The sequence below is a fragment of the Phoca vitulina genome, unplaced genomic scaffold, assembly GCF_004348235.1.
Source record: "Phoca vitulina isolate PV1807 unplaced genomic scaffold, GSC_HSeal_1.0 scaffold27, whole genome shotgun sequence".
NCBI lineage: Eukaryota > Metazoa > Chordata > Mammalia > Carnivora > Phocidae > Phoca > Phoca vitulina.
The window spans coordinates 25493277-25499276 of record NW_022589730.1 but is presented as its reverse complement, the minus strand read 5'-3'; the positions used below and the strand labels follow the sequence as shown (position 1 = coordinate 25499276).

The 6000-nt window shown below is 49.1% G+C and overlaps 1 protein-coding gene across 5 annotated transcripts in view; it reads right to left on the bottom strand.

Annotated features, from left to right (window-relative positions):
• ZBTB7C (zinc finger and BTB domain containing 7C) overlaps positions 1-6000 on the bottom strand; it is a 291531-nt gene that overhangs the window by 96928 nt on the left and 188603 nt on the right. For all 5 annotated transcript variants that reach the window (XR_004301595.1, XM_032422600.1, XM_032422603.1 and 2 more), the window contains exon 3: positions 4887-4948. The gene's annotated coding sequence lies outside the window, so the exon portion shown is untranslated. The remainder of the gene's footprint in view (positions 1-4886; positions 4949-6000) is intronic.

Sequence of the window (6000 nt, the reverse complement as noted above, 5' to 3'; positions counted from 1 at the left end):
GGGGGGAGGGCTAAACAGGCGGCAGGTAAATGGGGGCAAATCCCGCCTACCTTAGGGCTCTGCAGTGTGCATACAGCTAGGGACAGCTTTGCGGGATCCCAGGTGAAGAGAGGATCAGAACTACCGGGTGCCCATGATCAGGAGCCTTGGCTAGAATATCATTCAACCTCCCACCTCCATCTCAGGAACCACCTCTGTGCCTTGTGGAACATTACAAAGACGTTTCTCCCTATTACAGGATTATAGTTTAAGGTCTGCCGAAAGCCCCACGTGTTTGAACTGTGTTATTTAGTCCCAATGCTCTATTTTAAGTTCACAAGAGCTCTAACCAGACTGCTTGGCTTCAAATCCCAGTTCCACCCCTTTACTGGCTGTGTGACCTTGGGCAAGTTACTTAACCTCTCTTTTCCTTCTCACTGGCCAAGAACAGATTTCTAACGCACAGGATTGTTGTGAGGATTAAGTGAACAGATGCGTGTAAAACAGTTAGCACATGCCTGCCACAGAGTAAGCCCTCAAAGATGCCTGGGACACAGCAGCGCCTCCCTTCTCAGTGGGTGGGGGACAGGGAGGACTGGGGGTACAGCCAGTATCCTGGACTTTGTACAAACATTGCCTCGCCTCCTTCTCCTCACACCCCCATGTAACCCTCTCTGAACGATGAGCAGATGGTGGCCCCTGAACCAAGAACCCCTGCCTCCCTGCCCACAGGATTTTCAATTTCCTTCCCAAAGACATTGATCTGCTGGCTTCTGGCTGTCCCCCCAAAACTAGGACCTGGCCCTCCTTCTCAAGCACAGTCACCCCCACACTCTAACTGCAGTCCTGGGAAACTCAGGCCTAGTGGGCACCAGGTTCCAGAACACTGACATCCTAAAAGTAGATAAACATCTGCAGCTTTTAGTCGCTCCTGCAATTGCCCATATATGTTAGATGTTGCCTAATTAAAAACCACCACCACAATAATAGTAGTGGTTGCATTTCTTGCTCATGCTGTTTCAGGTCTACACTACCTGCTCACTTTAATAGAATAACTTTTGTCATTAATGGAATTATTGTACATTGCCCCAGACACTGTATGATCCAAATCAGGCCAAGAGCTGTGGGCTCTGCCTTACAGAACCGCCCACCAGAAGCAGCTGACAGGCCATTATTCTGTGTCCTGCAAACTCTGTGCACTGATAAGGAAACCCCACCAATTTGATGCTTTATCTGGTTGCAGGTTGAGGAAAGATATTATTTCAATCAAGATAATGATTCCACTTCTTGGAAGGAAATGAGATTTTTTGTTGTTGTTGCCTCATGGGGGTGCCACCAAAATCTGTCTCAGGTCTGAAACAGGTCATGTGCAAGTTAGAGGATTTTTCTGGCAACCTCAGAGAGAGTGTGAACATGAAGGAGAACAGAAAGGAGGGAGTTCGCTTGCAAGAAACACACACACACACGCCAGGCCTATGAGATTACAAAGTCAGCTCTATTTGGCCATTTATAGGCATTAGACAGCACCCGTGAAACCAAAATTTGGAAGATAAGCTCACACAGTGTGAGCATGATGGCCTGGATTTCAAACAAGGTACACAGCCTATCAAGGCGATAATAATAATGAAGCTCTGGAGACCAGACGCTCAGCTCTGAAGGGCCTGAGTAGTCAACCTGCCCAGCACCTAGGGTAACTTTGTAGACACATGTCCCAGCTACCCCTTCACCTCCTATGACAGGGAGCTCCCAACCGAGGGGACTCCTCCATCACTGACCAGCTCCTATGTTGAGAAAGCACCTCCAATCACGGTAGGGACTCCATAAAAGGAAACCACAGTGAAAATTCACAAGGTACTGACACTAAGGTGCATCTAAACACACATGGGCCACAAGACCCGTTTCGGCAAGTCATCAAACAATATGCAAATGACATTGGGCAATGAATGCAGTGAGACTGAAATAATTGGAACTAAATAGTGAATTTAGCAAAATTTTACATTATCTTAAATATTTGAGAATTTCAAGAGCTGTAATACAGCATCTCAAACTTTATAGGTGATTTGCCTTAATGAGGAAGTAGTAATAATTTGCGATTCTGACATCAATTGTACATGTAGTAACTTAAAACAGTTTGGAAATGTTTGTCAGGTTTGTATGCATTTGGAACATTCTGTTGAGAGCTGACTTGGTGGGTTGCTCTCTCTCTCCACAGAAAAGGCACATTTTAGCTCAACTACTTCAGAAGGAAGAGCCCCAACTGCTGACTCTTGAGTGGTTTTTTGTTTTGTTTTTGTTTTTGTTTTTTTGTCTTACTGTACCATATCAGACTCCCCCAAACTTTGAAATCTACATCACACCGTTGTTGGTGTGCATAGACTATCCCTGGAAAGTAACCCCAAACTCTGGTAATGTTGGTGCTCACCAGGAGAGGAGCCAGGCTGCTTGCGGACAGAAGTGGGAAGGGGACTTTTCACAGTATACCTTTTGGTACTTTTGAATTTAGAGTCATGGGACTGTATGACCTATTAGGAATAAAATGACGGTTAAAAAAGCACATACTTGTTTCAGTGAAAACAGACTTTGCTACTCATGATGTCTATTTTAATACCTATACTCTTAAAATGCACCCTTACTACAATGAAAATTACTGCCAAGTCAGGTGAAAACCGCATTTGGCTGTCTTCACGATAGTGATGTTTGCGGGCACAGAAGTAGATGCAACCGAGGCCCCACTCAGATCCACTTTTCTGGCTGGGACACCTCCTCCCCAGCTGCTTTCACCTGTGATGTTCTCCGGACCCTTGCTCTTGGTCAAGGGCATGCCTTGGAGGTTACACCTGCAGCACCATTCTGGGAGTACGTGGGGGTGAATGAGGGGTTACTTCAGGCCTGCCGCTTGCTGCCAGGTCGCGGACATCAGTGCTTTGCAATTCACATGGATCAAACCAATGAAAGACACAGGCCCTGGCACATCCTCCTCTTTCCCTGACAAGTATTCCCTAAGAGCACTCCCTGGATACAGCACATGTCCCTGAATCCCTGCCTCAAGCTCTGCTTCTAGGGAACCCAACCTAGATCAGCCAAGCAACAGCTCCAAATGGAGCCCTCTTGCATCTTTCCAGAGGTGGTAGAAACACACATGAGCCTTCCTCTTTGAGGGTAGAACCATAACCACCTTCCTGCCTGGCCCAAGCTCACCAGTCGACACAATACACCCCATGAAAGCCAGCACAGCAAAATGCTGACCTGCCAGAACAGAGAGCTCCCACAACCAGAGACCCCTGTGGGATGACACGAATACTCTTCTTCTCCAGGGTGAGTGAGCAGGAGGCAGGGGCAGACTCATCAGGCCTGTCCCACAATCAGATATCCAGTTATGCGCAGCAGAGAGCGTGAATATCACTATCACTTACTGGCTAGTGAACTCGAGAGAAACAGTTATTCCCAGCCTCAGCTTCCTTACCTGCAAAATGGCAGACCTACAGAGCCTCTGTGAAGCTCGAACGAGACGATCCTGTCAGGTGTGGTGCAAGCTGGTAATGCAACATAAATACTGGTTGTGATTCTTGAGATTTAGGACATCCTAGCTTTCCCTACTTGCTTGGAAGAAATAGTTACCCTTTGTCAAATAAATAAATCTCAGCTGCCCCTCATCTTGGGCATCGTACCTAGAGCTCTGTATGTGGGAAGCAGCTCCAGAGAAAAGCAAGTGGACATTGGGAGCACTGTCCTGGTGACTGTCCACTTGGAGCTCAGAGGGCCTCCTCATTGATCTCATGGGCCTCTGGTGGCCCTTAGCTGCAGCTGTCTGGAGAGGGCCATCTCTCTCTCTCTCTCTCTCAGAGATCTAAGGAGGATCCCCAATGTGAATTTCCTATTATGTATCCAGTGTCTGTACTCCTCTCAAACACAACCTCAAATTTGGTGAAAAATCCATGCGGCCACTTTCACATGAGTCACAGACAAACTGGCAGAAACTCAATTTTATTTACACAGATGAGGGAAACCTTATTCCGTCCTGATTCTTTGCACATTGACCATTCATGAAGCCATTTCCAGCCCTTTACCACCTGGTCTGGCCCAAAGTTACCAGCATTTTCTTCCCTCCCCTTCAGACCCATGTCTGTGACACCCTCCACATAGGCCTTTGGGTGCTCCCATCCTGGCACCTGTTCCTTCCGCCCTGGAATGGCTTCCCTCCTCCATCAGCCTCTCCCAGTTCAAGTCCCCCTGTCCCCAGGAAGTGTGCCCTAACCACTCCTGTCACCAGCCCTTCTGGCTGTGGTGTGCGCACCAGAGTGGACCGTACGCTCGTTCATAAGGGTCTTTAATAACCTCATCTGCGGGTTTCTTCTCCTCCCACACTGGATCGAAAGTGCCTCCAAAATAGAGCCTAGGCCACTGTTCCTCTTGTTATTTCTTAGAGCCAGCAGACAGCGCCAGGCACCTGGCAATTAATAATATTCTCAGCCAGAGTAATGGATTGGGTTGTATGATTGCTCTTAGTTGAACACACTGTTAAATGGCCTGTATGAAAATTTGTGGTTCTAAATAGGGCCAACCTATTGAGCAAACTCAGAAGTGTACAAACTGTGTGTGGCTCCAGGGCCAAAAAAATGCACATCTTCCTTTATCTTCCAGGAGTCCTGCTCTCCCCCAAACAACAGCCAACCACAAGGGAGCGACTCTCCTGAGCAGCGGGAGGGCAGAGCCTGGGTTCCAACCATCCACCTTCCACTCCAAGGAAGCCTTACATTCCTGGGTCCAGCCCCACCCAGCCGGACACACCTTCCAGAACCAAAAGCCGATTCCATCAAGGTCATGCCCCCTTCCCCAGACAGGGAAACCCGCCCACTCCCAGGAACAGTGTCAAACCACACACCTAAAAACGCAAAATTCATACTCACAAGCAATGACGCCTTCCTCTTAAATTTCAGGCCAGCAGTTTCCCTGCAAACCTGCTCATTTCCTGCAAAGAAAAGAAAGGGATGGAGAAGCATATTAGCATCTGCTCTGGTATCCTTCGGCAGTTTTCTGGCTGACCTCGGGCTTCTGCACCTTCTCTCCTCCTTACTCCACATAGCACTCTCCCCTCCCAGGAACCCTGTGTGCTAGCTGGGTGGGCGCCCCTGGCTCCCCACGCGCCTCCCTCCCCCTCCGCGGCGCCATGCCAGTCTCAGATTGACCACTGCCTTCAATTCCCTGAAGGCGCTGGGCTTCTTCCCACTCCGGAGTGAGGCCTCCTCTTCTGTAGCATGGGGTTGCCTAGCAACCCCGCGCGCCGGCTCGGAAGGCCCTCCTAAATTGGACCTCACAGCACAGGGCATCTCCTTGTACAGCTGCCTGAATCTTAACAATCTGGCTCTGAATAATAACACAATGGTAATTGCATGCATGGGCCCCAAACTACATTTAAATAATGTTCAAGAGCTGACACACACCAACAAAGGCCAGAAAATGCATTGCGGGGGTTGACTGTAGGGCCAGGCGGGACGTTCGGTGCGGGAGGGAGATGACACCAAAGACTTGAGTTAATGACAATGCCAACCTGAACTGTGAATTCCCCTGCCTTTCTTCCTGAGTGTGTCACCACTTTAATGCGCTTTAAGTGAGTTTGGGATCTGCAGAGGCAATTAATGCCCAGAGGTAGTGATTCTTCAAGACAGGATGCCCTTTAGCTCCTCAGCAGCACACGCGGGTTTTTGGAGGGAGCAGGGGAGGGGAGGAGAGAGGACAAGAAGGGAGACCTGGGCATGAGTGATGTCGCTTGGCTTTTACAGTCGTGGCTAAATACATTTTAGAAGGTGGGAGAAAGAACTTGTCGCAGTGAGAGCACAGAGCGCTTGCTACCTCAGTGAGGGACAAATTCAACACGACTGATGTGTTTTGGGATGAGAAGTGAAGGCAAAGAGCCTCGAAGCTGGCTAACATGCGGACCGAAGCCGCTCAGCGTGGCGTGGGGACGGCCGTGCGCGCCGGAGTCCAGCCTTCAGTCTGGGTGCCTGGCAGAGTGTAACCCGG